This window comes from Lissotriton vulgaris, chromosome 12 (genome assembly GCF_964263255.1).
Source record: "Lissotriton vulgaris chromosome 12, aLisVul1.2, whole genome shotgun sequence".
In the NCBI taxonomy this organism is placed as follows: domain Eukaryota; kingdom Metazoa; phylum Chordata; class Amphibia; order Caudata; family Salamandridae; genus Lissotriton; species Lissotriton vulgaris.
The window spans coordinates 196,832,837-196,848,991 of record NC_141700.1 but is presented as its reverse complement, the minus strand read 5'-3'; positions in this window follow the sequence as shown (position 1 = coordinate 196,848,991).

The following is a 16,155-nucleotide window of genomic DNA, read 5'->3' as shown; positions in this document are numbered from 1 at the left end:
GCGGTCCGCGGTGTAAGCTCCCGCCGTCCGCTACCCACTTGCTGCTGTGGCTGCTTCTTTCTTTCTGCTTCTTTCTTTCGCGCTCCTTACGCTCTCCTCAAAACCTGGACTGAACCTGCCACTCACTCATGTATCTATGTTAGGAAGTGTATACTATGATGGACCAGCATTGAACCCTATGTTATTTTCTTTGTATTTATGTAACTATGACACCTACCCTGCAAAGCGCTCTGATACCCGCAAGGGTCTGGTTCGCGCTATACTTTAAAATAAATGAATCAAATAAATCAGCATTTCTACAGAGAGAGGAGACTGGGTTGCAGTACTATGTCACATATACCTCTGCTGCAACATGAGCAAGAGTGGGTAGAAATAATTGCTGTTGTTTGCTTTCTGCTGAATTACTGTAGTGCTCCCACATTTCCATCACATTCACAAGTTTTACATTGGTAAGTGTACATCTGTTAGCTGTCCAATACAGGACATGGCCATTATGTTGCTCTCTGAACGGGTTTGCAACATTTGCTTCACTCCTAGCTAAGAGGTTGGGGAGGAATGATGTGTGCTGGGAGAATTGGGGTGCTATACACATATCTGAGAACAGCTACCACTACTCCTTACATTATAGATACCCAAGTTATTCAGTCAAACATATCATTTCATTGGCAAATTGAAAAAGATCTGCATTTGAAACCCAAAATAGGTTACATTACACATTAGCATGCAGATATATGTGAATGACACAGGGGTAGACTATAGGGATTCTCCCACATCAGTATGGATTTATTTGTTGAGAAGGTATAAAGCACCAAAATCCATCACATGATTGCAGGGACAACACATCCTAATAAGTGTGTCTGTTATTTACTCTGAGAATCAGAGACACGTAGCAGCCTGTGGGTGAGCTTTCATATTTCTTCAAACGTCATGGAGCAAGTTACCTGCTCTTTTGGTGACCCATGGAGCTAGACATACAGGGGAAGGACCGCTACAACCAGTGTCTCCAGCTCCTGCAGTGTGAAGGCAGGGACCCTCGCACCTGCTTGACCTGTCATGATTGCTCCCAGGGGTGGCACACAGCAACTGATATTGAGGAGGTTTCGAATCCAACAGTGTCAATAGACGTGAGTTTGTTTTCAAATCTCGGCGTACTTGTGCACTGCGTACGCGGTCATTAGCATAGACACACGCCGCCATTGGGCCACCGCTGTCTCCCTCCATCCCCAACAGTAGCCTAACTCTGTCAGCCTTGCAGTGACCTGCCCAACACTTCGGCGATGACCGTCGTCAACAGAACGTTGCATTTGCCCCATATGCAAGGTCAGGCTTCAGCCATATTTGTAGTTGTATAGACAGTATCATTCAAGATTTTTAAATACTTGTCAAGGCTGAATTTGTGATGGTTAAGGGTGTCTCCACCACCCAAAACTAGGGCAAACATGTTGACACTGATGCTCCATTTCCATGTTATATCTAGTATGACAATTCAATATGTGGAGTGCTTTACAGTGCATATAGGTATAATGTGTGTGGCTCACTGTATGCTGCAGTTGGCAGTAATACATTTAATGCAATCCTCATTATAGTGGCAATTTGGAATCTTTGATTTGATGATGTGCACAGTTCTGTTACAGACCTGTAAAGGCCAGCTGGTTCAAGATCTGTCAAGGATCATGTAAAATATGTACTGCTTCATGAAGCATTGATGTAAAGACAGATGTCTTTAGCCTTACTCTTCACATACGTTACTCTACACACTGTGACCAACATACTCTTTTGTGTTACTCCTTAAAGAGAGAGAGAGGAGACATCAGTGACCTGTGTACCACCCATTTCTAGACCTAAACACCATGGAAGAATGACACATCATCTCAAAATTCTGTTTAAATAGGCAAACAATCATGGATCTATGTCATCAGGTGGAGCCTGACCTCCTACCTCACCTCAATAATCCTACAGTAATACCACCACTAGTGAAACTCAAGCCAGATTTCCTTTTTTTGGCCATAGACTCATTTCAATTCACAATAGCTGTTTCTGGAAGAATGTCACAACCCATGTTCAGTCGGGTTCTAACAGAGCCATATTGAGACATATGGGCATATAAATCCAGTTCCCCAGTTGTGAGGATTTAGTCACTGTGAAGGAGGATTTCTATAGATGCGGACTCATCCCACATGTATAATTGGATCTATCTGTGACACCCATATGGGCTTAATACCAGCACACAACAAGGAGCAAGTCTATCAGAACAGGAAGTGCTACCATTCTATCAATGTGCAGGCTGTCTGCCTAATGAATTTGTACATTTCAAACGTCAGTGCTTGGTTCCCAGGATGTGCCCATGATCGCTACATACTGCGGAACAGCAGTATATCACAACTACTACCTGAAAGGGCCTGGCTTATAGGTAAGTGCGATCTGTCCAAACTTTGTATGGGGAATGTCATGTTTAATGATCTAAAATTGTGTTACTAAATATTGCTCTTCTGTATATTTTTCATCTAGGACATTCAGTGTATCCAACCGTCCATGTTTGTTGGCACTGCTGAGGAATCCTACAATGCCAGGGGAAATCTGTTCCAACGAGGCCCATGGAAGAACAGGGCGGCCAGTGGAGCTCGCTTTTGGGCTACTTAATGCCAGATTCAGATGTCTGCACTATATGTGTGAATTACAACTGGAGACAATGCTTTGGTGGCATATTTTTTTATGTTTAGTTAAGAAGCCCAAGAAATTAAGTAACATATTAAAAAGTGTGATAGGTGCACAGGTTGTGGGGCAGTGATAGCAGTTTTGCCAAAGCTGTGGTAGGAGGTGTAGTTGTGGGCACAGTGAGCCCCACTGTTGGCGTGTGCCCAGGTTGACCAGATGGGCCATGACTGTCATCCACATCCACCTCTTCAGGAGCGTTGTCATCACTGAGGGTGTCTTGCTGGTGGGGAGAGGAACTCTGTTCAGATGCTAACTGCTGTTCAAGTGAAGTGGTGGATTGACTTGAAGAGAAATGGACAATATTGTTAATAGTGGAAGTGAGGTATCTTCATCCATGTTGTTTGTGTCAAAGTTGATGGGTACCTAGAATGGGACACACTAGTTAGAGATTGGTATGGTCAGCTATTGGCGTGGAGTTGGAGTTGGTTACTAGATATTTGTAGACATTCAATGAAAGCATTAACTTTCATCAGCTCATTAGATGTGAAGCGATGTGGCATTTTGGCTTTAGGGATAGACATGACAACTCCAAATCTCAAATACAAACACAGTGTTGTCACACCATGTGTAGGTGTATATTCCATGGCCTAGTTGTGTCTAATCCAGGTAAACACCCAGCTTGTTTGTATATGTAGCATTGTTCATCATGTGAAAAAGTAAAGAGTAAAGGGGTCACGTGGCAGTGCTAATCAGCTGAGATTTTTTAATGGCTGACATATATTAGGGGTACGCAGTTGTTATGGTGTCACTCATGCCAACAATAGTTTCAGTTTATGAGTCCAGGACATCAAGCAAAGTATTCGGATGTATATTTGAGAGGAGCATTTACTGTATATTGCATATTTCATGAGTAGTGTAGATCAGTAGTAAGATGGCACAAGTGCGAATGGGCAAAAGCAATGTAGCATCTTGATTAAAGTTGGAATGACAAAGCCTCATGGTAGTAGTTGGAGACAGTTTAATCACTGCTTATCAACTCTTGAGAAAAGGTAAGCGGCCTGACTAGTGTAGATCAGTAGTAAGAAGGCCGAAAAGTGAGAAGGAACAAAAACAGTCTACCATCTTGGTTAGTGTTGGAATGACAGGGCCTGATGGTAGAAGTGATAGATAGTTCAATCTCTTGCGAAATGGTAAGCTGCATGACTAAGGAGGATCACTAGTAACATGGCAGACAAGTGAGCAAAGGGCAAAGGGAGTGTAGCATCTTAGTTAAAGTTGGAGTGACATAGTCTCATGGTAGCTGAAATCACGTCATTGTCACTTTATCGACAACTGAGTAATGGCAACCTGCATGAGTAATGAACTTCAGAATTGACATGGGAGGCAAGTGAGAAGGGGCAATAGGAGTGTAGCATCTTGGCTAGAGTTGGAGTGACTAGGCCTCATGGTAGTTGTAGTCACTTTAATTTCACTTTAGCAACACTTGACAAATGATCAGTATACCATAGCTGTTGGCAAGACACATTTGGTATGAACCATACATTTACATTTTCACACAAATCATGTATGATGGATAGATATTTTAATGGAAATACACTTACAGACAGTTTTGCATCATCTGGCATGTCCTGTAGTTGGATACATGCGCTCTTATATGCAACAATACACATTGCCGCAGACAAACCAACATATCAGATACTTTTTTCATTTTCATATATTGCATGTTAGGAAAGTAGATGGAGAACATAATTAAAAGCACAGTTTGGAGCAAACAGGACATTGTGATAGTGTGGCTGGCCATTTTTTGAGCACCGCTGTGAGACTGCGAGTAAGACTGTGTTGTCTAAATACGTGTGCAGAGGGCGGACTGCTGACCTGGCGGCATTGGTGGATGCACTGCCAACATTTCAGAGCACTGTGGCCCCACCAACTAGACCTCCATAGCTGCGGTCAGCATTTCAGACAACAGAACTTGCAATACGGGGGGGCTTAAGATTGCCAGCACAGCGGTGGCATGAATGAAGCGGATGCTGTTCTCAGACAGTTGGACTTCAAAACTCATAATAAGGCCCTAAGGGTGTTAGGTTTTGGCAGTCAAGGCCCTCTGTCAAAACATGACAGATGTCTTATCTACCACTTTGTGCAGTGCATTTATGGAGAATGATGAGGTGAAGCATGCCACAAGCAAGACCAATGTGCACCTGTGAGAGAGCAAATTATTAGCTTTTCGTGGATGATACACAAGAATTGTCTTGACAACGTGTTCTATGTCTTTAAAGTATGCCCCTTTAGCTACACGTGACTCAACAAACCTGTCAAGCAAGATTTGACTGTATGGTGAAAACAGGATGCCCATAGTCCCAATTTTGAATATTCTCTGAAGTCATGCCTGTTTTGTGGTCCTGGGAGGCATTCATACCTATTTCAGGGCTTGGGTACAGGCTATGATTCCCACAGGCTTATGTAAACTGCCTGACAGATCAAGACATATAAAGGATAATGTTTTAAAAGTTAAACCTACGTAATATTCCTTAATATTTCTTAAAATCCAACTTCACCATTGAATTGAATTTTTAATAACTATTCAAAATAGTTGGTTATTTTTCTTACTCATCCTATTTCTGAGATAGCAGCATTAGGATTTTAATCTGTACTTTAATTTTCTACAACTGATAGCTAGGCTTGCCATAATAAAAATAGATTTTGGACCTTGTCACGGTAGGGCCATGCTAACAATTGTTTTCTAGATGTCCTACTTTTAAACATCATGCTTTCTACCTTATGGGCTACAATGCTTAGATAGTGATGGATAGTAATATTTAAAAGGGAGGTTTTTGCCTGTTAAAAAGGATTATGTTAACAGGTAACACTTCAGATTTCACACTGCAGCAGTCAGGATACACAACATGTGGCTGGCAAAGTATGAGCTGTAGTACAAAGGTGACATTTACCTCTTAATGCCATGGGAGTATTTCAACAACATATGCGATTAGTCAGAGCACATACACTGGGCACTGAAAACAATGGGTTCAAGTGCAAAAAGTAGACAAAGTTATGGCCCCAGAAGATTTTTGGCAAGTTCCCCATAATCTTCAAAATGGCCTCCCTTTGCATGAATGACTCCTGACTGAAGTGTAAATACAGAAACTGGCCAGAAAAGCCAAAATCAAAATTAACTTTAGGAAGCCTTAAAGTAAATATTAAATTGTGTCACAGTGAATCCCCAAGCTTTTAAAATTAAAACAGTGCCCAAGTGAATTAAATCTGTTACAAAGCTCTTTCCTTCACATTTTGTATATTATTCTTCTCCATGATCATTTTTAATATGTTGCAAATCACTTTTGATTAATGAATATAATTTTTTCGGGCAGGCATCTAGCTGACCAAAGTCTCATACAGTTATTCCTATGACTAAAGCTGAGGACCAGTTAGAGATTATATGGAAGAAATTGAAAGAAAATCTAGTGTTGTTACATAATTCAGCATGGTTTACCCTTTGAAATGTAAGGAATAGGCATCACACTGATTGTAGATGAACACCATGTCGTCAATGTCTTCCTGAGCTTATAGGCCATTTTAAATTCCAGACATATTAGAAACATTTTTGTAGGATTGATCCAGACATTCCTTCCTGTCTTCCCCCATTCTGCTTACACTGCCTTATTCCTTGGAAATTGCATTTCTTGTTCAGAATCTACCTGCCTCTTGAATATGTGTATGTCTGTTCACATTCATTCTATTACCTCCAAGAACCCTCTTAGTCCATTCCCTAAATGTCTCTCTTCCTATCCTTCTAAATCTAACCTTACTGTGCTTAGAAATAACATTCTCTGGTATACTTTGTGCATAAGTAAATAAATACAACAAAATACAACTTTTCACAAATTGTTCAGCCCAATATCTGACATGAAATATAGAACACAGAATCCTGTTTAAGGGTGTTTCATTTTCATATATCCTATATCTTAATATCAATATTTGGTGATCCTTGTGAATGGATTCTTGTAGTAGAATTGACTCTGATGACATAAAACATTGGTTATGTACCTTTGACAAACTCTTTAATTTCTGAGTCTGTGCTGATTTCGTTTAATGACCTGAGTTGTACAGAAACTATCTGGAGAGTACGTTTGTCTGATCAAGACAGGGCAGATGCCATGGAAAGGTACTGAAACATACAGTTAATACTTTGTTTACTTTAATGTCAATTAAAGATCCTTAAAGCATTACAAAATATATTCATTTATATTATTAGTATAAATGATACTAATATAAACCATACAAATATTCTTTTGACAATTAAGTCACATCATAGACGTTACATGGAAAAAACAATACCTATGAATCTACAGTAAAACATCAAGACCTTGAAGTACTACAAAAAAAATATACCATAGAGCTATACTTACCAATAGCCCATATACATTATTTACCATACATAAATCAGTTGGCAATGGAAAAGGTTCAATCGTTTATTTTGCAAAGAGCCCTATATAGGGGAGCCTTCCTCTCGCCACAGCTCTCAAAGGTGTGCGGAGGAGACTGCTGGATCACATTCAAAACAGTACATATATACTTTCGGCATACCTCATTGAAACCCCGTACATGGAAAAGTACCAGTAACTGAGAAACCAACAGGAAGACCCATATAAGGCACAATAGATTGGTTCGAAACTTAGCTCAATCTATTCCGGGGGTGGGTCAGTAAAGGTGCCTCCCTTTGGTTCTGGTGCATGGGAGTACAGGTAAGGGGCCTGCAAGGATGTGCTCATCCTAGAAGAAAGACAGATGTGACCTTGAGTTTCCTAAGTTAGAATCAATGCTCTGTTCATAGCCCGGGCCACCTTTCAGACTCTCCGCTCAGCAGTATGTCACGTGTTTTCCTTACTAACGAAAGAGGCCCAGAGAAATTAAATCAGGATGCTGTTTGTTCTGTTCAGGCCTAAGTTTTTAGTTATACATGGGTTGAGTGTATTTACAAGAGGTTTCTTTCAAAGTAGCAACTATATATATTGGATACATTATGACAACATTATATAGTTTATATAGTATCGATTTTATATTTCGTCAGACCGCCCTTTTGGCGTAATGTAGCCAATATATAAAGGCAGGTCTCCTATTCTAAGAACACAGGTCTCCTATTCTAAGAACACACCTTCATCTATCTGCATGATGTCGGCTACCTCTTTTTGCACTAATTGCTTCTCTATTTTAGTTTGTCGGGAAACTGTCAATGAGGAAGTGAGTTTAGCGGCACAATAACAGGAGCATGCCGGGCCACAATGAAGGCATAGGCAACAAACAAATACCACTCCCAGTGCTCCTGCCAGAATCATGAAAATTTTCCAACCCCAGGTAGAAAGGAGATCCCAGAACCACCCGGTGAAAGACCAAGTACCAGTGTCAGCATGGACTTCAACAGCTAAGCGGTGTAATTTTTGGATAGCTAAATGTATAGTGGGAGCAGATTCTGGAATATATACACAGCAGGAGCTGCCGATCACGCGACATGCTCCTCCTCGATCAGCCAGGATGACGTCAAGCACCATCCGATTTTGAAGCGATACAAGACTTGTGGCCTGAAACTCTACAGTGAGATTAGTTAAAATCCCAGCAGTGGTCTGAACTACATTTTCCACTACTCTGGAGAGGCGCCTAACATTTCTACTGGTAAAAATGGGACCCCATATTGGAAAGAGACCCTTCGCTATATCCATAAACTGCTGGGCAGCAGTATCAGTCTGATCGGTGCCTTCAGTACTAATACTCCTGCTTACTCAATATGAATCTGAACTTCGTTTAGTCAGCTGGTATGTCTTGTGATAATTAGAAGGAGCTATATACACCGTAGGATACAAGAAGGACAGGTAACATTTTCAGGCCCACCCTCTAGGAAGCCAAGAATAGGCGTTCTCACCCATACAAAATACACATTTGGCGGAGTTATCAGAGGTGGGGTGCTAGTAGTATGCAACATGTAAGTATAGTTACATCGGCTATTCCCTACTTTAACATGACCTGTCCCTTGTATGCAAAAGGAAGCAGTACTATTCAAAATAGGAGCTGGCATTGCTTTATCATCAGTGACATTTCGATCCTGGAAATGCTGAAAATATTGCGTGGAATTGAATTGTTCAAAATCCAACATTTCTTCCTTAAACCAAGTAGCATTTTCATAAGTGGTGTACATATTCATACAGGCATCCGAATCTAAAGATGCCTCCCCTTGGTTCCCCTGGGCATCAAATCCCTGGTGTTGTTCTATGTACTTTAGAACAGCTTCATAGTCCTTCTCAGTATATCTTTTGGGATCAGCTACATAATGCAAATACATGAGAGATAGTAACTGAAACCAGGCTTCACAGCTTGCTAAGTGTGATAATGGCAAAGAAATAAACAAATCATGGCGATGCATCACAGATGGCAAGAGGCCACAGACCCAGCAATTTGTCTAATCCGTAGTACTATGACCTTCATGCAACATTTCAATGAACGCATTTTTAACATAGGTTTCTCGATGTCGCTCTTTGTGGGGACGCAAGGTATAAAAGAAATTCTCTGGTGGGGCTGTGGTGGTACCTAAAACATTATGCATAGGGTATTCGAATTCCAAATACATATAAACGCTCATCAATATAATCATAATTACTGCAATAGGTACTACAAAGGCTATCTTCACTCTGGTAGCCTAACCGGAAAACATGGGGACATTCTCAATAAAAGGTCTAGGAGCAAGAGGTCTCTCATCCTCAAAAGCAAATTGGGCAAAGGGATACATTCTAACTAAAAGTCCAAACTAAACTCGGGGAAAAGGTGCAAGCCAACTGCCAGAGGATTTCTTCTCCCTGTGTCCGTTTAGAGCCTCACAGGCAGGCTCTTGCTATCTAGATCTAGGTCTAGATGACTGTGGTGTTGGTATCCGGATTGAACCCAACAAGCCTTAGCAACCGCAACCCATGCAAGATGTCAAGATTGGTTCTGTTGCAGACCAGCAAGGTCTGTGGCGCTTCTCCTTTTCAGGGAAGCTGGAGCAAGCCTGGAGCAACCAGGAAAGTAACATGGCGTCAAGATGGCATCTTCAGGGGGCTCACTAGCCAATGGGCAAGGAACCGGGAAGATGCGTCAAGCTCAAATGCAAAGCCAGGGCCCACGGGACACTCGCGGAGTGTGGGGGCCTGGGCTTCAGTACAAATGGTGCTTGGGGCGGGGGATTCTCGTACCCCAATGCACAACTTACTGAGGCTTCAGGAAAGTAGTGCAGGTAGCAAAATGTAGGATGTCTAGGATGTCCGGTCCCAGGTCTTTCACGTACGCCACAGCCCTCATCTTTGCTGTGGATGTGGGTCGGGGTCAGCGAAGTCTGGAAGTCCAGATCTTGAGTCGCAGAGTCTTTGGTTCCCGACGGGAGCCTTGAAACTGCAGACCAGTGAAGTTGCTGTTGATGCCTGTTTGCGCAGGGTGGTCACTCCTTGACCACCAGGGAGATGTCTTTGGTCTTACAGTCAGAATGGAATGTCGAAGGTCCAAGATATGTCTTTCAAAGGTTCGTCCAGGATAATCTAAAGTCCCAGGGACACAGCTCCTATACTTATACTAAGGATGGGGGCAGGATTACCTGACTAGGTCCCATTTATGGGTGGACCTGAGAAGGGGGTGGTTACACCCCTTTCCCTTTGTCCAGTTTCATGCCAGAGCAGGGCTGTAGTGCCCCAGCAACTGGTTTGAACCGGGCTATGCATGGAGCACCTTGTGTGCTCCAGGTAGTGTCTGAAAAAGCATCTACTGATGCAGCCCTTCCTGCCCCAATACACAAAACCATGTCTGGGGAGGTGTGGCACCTCCCTGGACACGAAACCTATTGTCCAGGCCTCCCCTGCCGGAGTTTTATCCAGCAGCAGGAGGTCATCCTCTTGTCTGTGGCAGCAGCATCCATTTTGTGATGCTGAGGCTCTGTTTAACTTTAACCGGGAAAAGCAGTTTGTACTTGTCTTCTCCCTCTAGAAGGGTGAAATGCTAGCCCTGCTGCCAGAATTGGTGGGGGTAGTATTCCAAAGTGTTTGACACCTTACAATACATGTTTTGATACATTCAAACCAAAGTTAGCATTAACAGCAAGGATTATAATGCACTTAAGAATATATGGTATGGCTATATCATAGAACAACTATAAGGAGATCGTTCCGAAAGCAGCAGATGGGCTCAGCTCATGATAGGGCACCTTCTCACATAAAACCAAGCACTCTGTCTCCAGGATTGTCGAGGCATACCATAGGAGTGGCTTATAGGTGTATATGTGTCTATATATAAAGGTAGATATAGGGATACTATATCTAAGTAAGGGGTGATTACACCACCTTACCCAGGCTGGGTGAACAGACCTGTGGTGTCAGTTTGGAATGCAAACCAGGGGTGGCAAAATACATGCTGCAGCCCCTGGTAGGCCTAGGGTGCTCCTATGCCCTGGGTACCTATGGTACACTATACATGGGCTCACAAGGGTGGCCCAGTAACCAATCTGGCATGTACCTAAAGTACATGGTATCACTTTCAATCTTTATTTCGGCATGAATACCATAAAAGACAAATACATTATACAATAAAAACATTTCTTTCTAAAAAAATGCAGAACGTGCTATATAAAACAGTCAATTTTCATGCCAATATTGAAAATACATACAATAGAATCAACAATGTTCAAAGCATACCTAATACTTGGTGAGAACATTTGTGGGCATCATGGATAAGATTTCATTAATTAGCCCTCAGTTAGTGCTCGACATCACTTTAAACATAACCACATTTTACAGTTTGTAGCCCATTTTTCTTCTTAGGAAGAAGATACTATGCAAAAATCTGCTTACACTAAATACAATGGGTTGACTAGTATTAGATAAAAGGATCCTTAAGGCCTGGGAACACGATCTTACACCTAGTGTTAAACATAAAGGTTTAATCCATCTTTTTCTAGCCCGTGCATATGCTGGGCAGAAGAAGAGGATATGTGATTCATTTTCATTTTGGTTACAACCACATATGGTACACAATTCATCTTCTACATGATTCTCCGAGTTTGCACCACCAGACCAGCGGGCTAGCGTGGAACCAATCTGAAGATTTCCATACCTAAACTTCATGAATAGGGTCTTTGCTAGTGGTGGTTCTATTTCATCAAGGAAACTCTCGAAAAATGGATCACTCTTTAAAGGTAAGAAACCTTGTTACGAGAGACCCATTTGAAGAAGTGTTTTTGATCATTTCCATAATGTACGACCAAAAACTCTTTTTTACTATAGTTTTTGATTGAGAAGAGATTGAATCAGGATGTTCCCAGTAATGTGACAAACCCATTGTGGTAAGCCAGAGTTTAATATGTTTAAACCAGGGTATCACATTGAAGATGTCGAGCTCCATAATTTCTACTAACCCATCCTTATATGCTTTCAGCTCGGGTACACACCACAACCTAATCCATAAAAGTAAAGGACGTAGAATGATGTGATGGTCCGTTCTACGAAAGTTTAGGTCGAGCTGAAGTGGGACCAGTGGAGTACTTCTAGGGACTCTGACCAAACTTCGCAGGAAGTTGTTGTCCAGGACCCTAAAGGTATCTTTGGACCCTGGGCCCCAAATTTCCGAGCCGTATAGCACTGCCGGTTGGACCTTAAATTTAAAAAGTTCAACTGCAGGGGACACGGCCTTACTTGTACTTTTGCCCTGTTCCCTAAGAATGGGTTTTACGTTCTGATTAAACATCATCTTACATTTTTCCAATTGGGCTTTCCAGGTAAAATCGGAATCCAGAGTTACACCTAAATATCCAAAGTGAGGGACTGATTCCAGTTTCAATCCATTCAAAGTTAAACAGCCCTTATCAGTTTTAGATGGATTTAGGACCATACATTTCGTTTTCTTCCCATTTATCTCCAATCCTTTTTTGATACAATAATCATTAAACGAATTTAAGAGGGCTTGGAGACCTTTTTTTGTCTGGGAGATTAAGATAGTATCGTCCGCAAACAATAGGGAGGTAACTTTTTCGCCATTCAGCTTGGGGGAATCTTTTTTACACCCCTCCAAGAATGTAGGAATATCATTTACAAATAGCGAGAACAAAGTGGGGGCCAGTACACACCCCTGGCGCACACCACGTTCAATTGGAATTTTTGGAGTTAATTCGCCTTTAGGGCCCCATCGTACTCTGGCAAAGTTGCCTCTATGGAGTTCTTTTATTTGTGTTATCAAAGTGGGTGGCATCCCTACTAGACTCAATGTTTCCCACAATAAGATGCGTGGGACTAAGTCGAATGCCGCCCTTAAGTCGACAAACGCGACATATAATTGCCCCTTTTTGATCTTAACATACTTCCAATAGAGGCAACAAAAGCGAAAGATTTGATCGATAGTACTCACTTTGGCTCTAAATCCTGCTTGGTATCTAGACAGAATTGCCTTTTCCTCCAGCCAATCATTAACTCGGAATAGGATGTGTCTGGAGTAAACTTTTTGTAAAATATCCATGAGGCTTATTGGTCGATAATTTGAGGGGTCCATCCTATCACCTTTCTTATATATTAAAACTATTTCCGCCCCCTTCCAGCTCTCTGGGAATTCTAGACTCCGGGATAGCTCATTGCACAGATGGTTAATATATGGAGCCCATATTCCTACTTCATGTTTATATAGGTCTCCCGGAATCTTGTCTAGCCCAGGGGCTTTGCCCGACTTGATCTGGGTTATTGCCAGTTCTGTCTCACCTAAAGTAAAATCCAGGGAACCCCCCGTGGTAGCCTTGCTTAACGTTCTATTTAAAATGGGTGCCTCATATTCCTTATAAAGGTTAGAAAAGTGGTTTACCCATGTCTGTTCGTCTAAATAGACGTCTTTAACCACTCTGCCCTGATGGTTTCCATTAGCTATCAGCCTCCAAAAAGCTATATTATCTCTAGTTTTTGCTGCATACAGGAGATCTGCCCATTTTGCTTCTTCCCGTGCCATTTTAGACATTCTTTGAACCAGTTTATAATTATTCCTGGCTGAAAGGATGTCTAGACGATCCTTTGATTTTATTGTGGTTAAAAGTGCCCTCTTGGATTCCCTGCAGTCCCTGTTGTACCATGGCTTACTATGGGGCAAATTTTGTAGTTTTTGCTGCCCCTTCTTAGGCATCTTAGTGACAAGGGGTTTTAAGGCATCAAAAATTTTTTGATGTAGTTTCATAAAAAGACTACCACTCCCCTCCCTTGGGCTGGTGTTTAAATATCCTTCAAAGATGCTAGCAAAAAGCTTATAGATTTCAGCAATAACTTCACCATTATCCAATATTAGTGACCATTTGAGGGAACGTCTATTGTTGCTAATATGTATCTCAATTTGGTCATGGTTAGTTGCCTCGCTGGTCAAAGGAAGAACTGAGTCCCCTAATAGGGAGTCCCTGATCTGGAGAGCAAGAGGGAAATGGTCGCTTTCCAATCTCTCTATTACCTCCATGTCAAGGAGAAATTCCCAAGATGGCCCTGAGGCAATGATGAAATCTATATTGCTCTTATAGTTCCCTCTAAAGAAGGTAGATTTTTTCCTGGCATCTGAAGGTAACCGCCCATTACATGCTCTAGTGCAGTATTCTGCACATATCCTGTTCAGTTGGAGTGCCTGGGGGCTGCATTTAACTGTTTTAATGTTATCTAATGCAGGAATACCATTTGCCTCGTCTTCTTCTAAAAAGATGTCACTGAACCCCACAACAGGCTCAAAATTACAATTAAAATCCCCTGCCATAATCACATAATTCTCTCTAGTGTCTAAATTACCCAATAGAAGATCTAACTGGGTTAATAAGGGAGATTCTTTTGATTTAGGTATTGGTCTGTTGTAGACATTCACCAAAAAAAGTTTTTTCCCTCTGGAAGCATTAATTTTCAGGATCAGTATATCAGGGGAATTGGTGTCCACAACTTCTATTTTCACTTTTAAATTAACCTTTACCCAAATCAACAATCCTCCCGAGGATCTTCCACTTCTGGAGGGGGTCGCGCTGATACCATACGATTTGTATCCTAGCCTGTGAGTGATTTCAACAGACCAGGTCTCTTGCATCATACAAAAATCAAAAGTATCAATAAAACTTGACCATTCCGGGTCCCTTAGGTTTTTTGTAATCCCGGCTATGTTCCAGGAAACCAATTTGATAGTTTGCCATGGTTCCTGAATTGGTTGCATCACTACCTCTCCCACCACCACAGGGACAGTGATATGACATTGGGGGCTGATTGCATCAGCTTCTAAAAACAAATCATTTTGTGCAGAAGTACCTCCCCTTTTTGTTGAACTATCCCCAATTATGGGGGCTAACACCGGTGGTACAATTGCATCATCGGGAAGAATAGTTTCAATAGTGGTGACATCAGTTCTTTTAATACAAGGTTCATTCCCTATTCCCCCCCCCCCCCAGCAAATCTGTAGTCAACAATTCATTTCCATCCAACCCCTTGGACCGCTGGCATCAATCACAGTCATCTAGACCGCTGAAAATGTCAAATCTGTTAAAGGTTTCCAAGGGAGTGAAGGGCTTTAAGTGGTCCATTCTTCTGTTAGGATTATTTTGCCTTTGCGGGACATAGTTCCAGCCAAATGCTCCAACTGCAGGTGGAGGATTTGGGGGAAAAAAGGACTCCATGGGATTAGGTCTAATGAGTGGTTGCATCATTTGTTGAGTGTTACCAGCCCTCTGCATGACTGGTGGATAAGTGCAGGATGTAGTTTGAGGTGTTACATGAGAGGCTAGTTGATGTTGGGAGGGGAAAACCACAGACCTGGGGTAAAAATATGTCAATGGCCTGGGTATTATGCAATTATTTGTAATTCCCGGGGGCCAGTTTAATACGAATTGTACTGCATTGGGATCCCTGAAATTTACAACCACCACATCTCCCTCAATATTTTTTGTTCGACTTCCCAACCATTGGAGGCGGCGGACATGCACAATTTCTCCGTTTATATGTGGTGCTATGGGCCTATATAGACCTAGCCAATGCATGATTTTGTTTTTAAGTTGTGCAAAGCCCTCCCTTTTGTTGTTTGATAGCACTGGGACCCCCGTTAGAACTACCACAAAGGGCACAGCCTCTGGCGGTAGTTCTGGGTTTGGAATTGGTTTAGGCCTTCCCCATCCTGGTTTTTTCCCCCTTTCTTCCATCCGATAATTATCATTTGAAGTACTAGCTACTTCATTAGCTGTGTTAGTTGTAACAGTGATTGACTTAGGAGCAGATTTATTTTGTGGATTTTTTGGCGGTGGAATTAATTGAACAGTTGTTATAGTGTTCCCTTTGGGCACCAAATTAGGGGGGTTCATCAGCGGTGTGAGACTAGCTGATGGCACAGGGGCAACTGCGCTGGGCTTAGTCACATTAGAAGTTTTATGATCTGTTATGCATGGTGTTTTTGCAACTAATTCGCCCTTGTTTCTCAATGCATGTTCGAGTGAACATAATCTAGATTCTA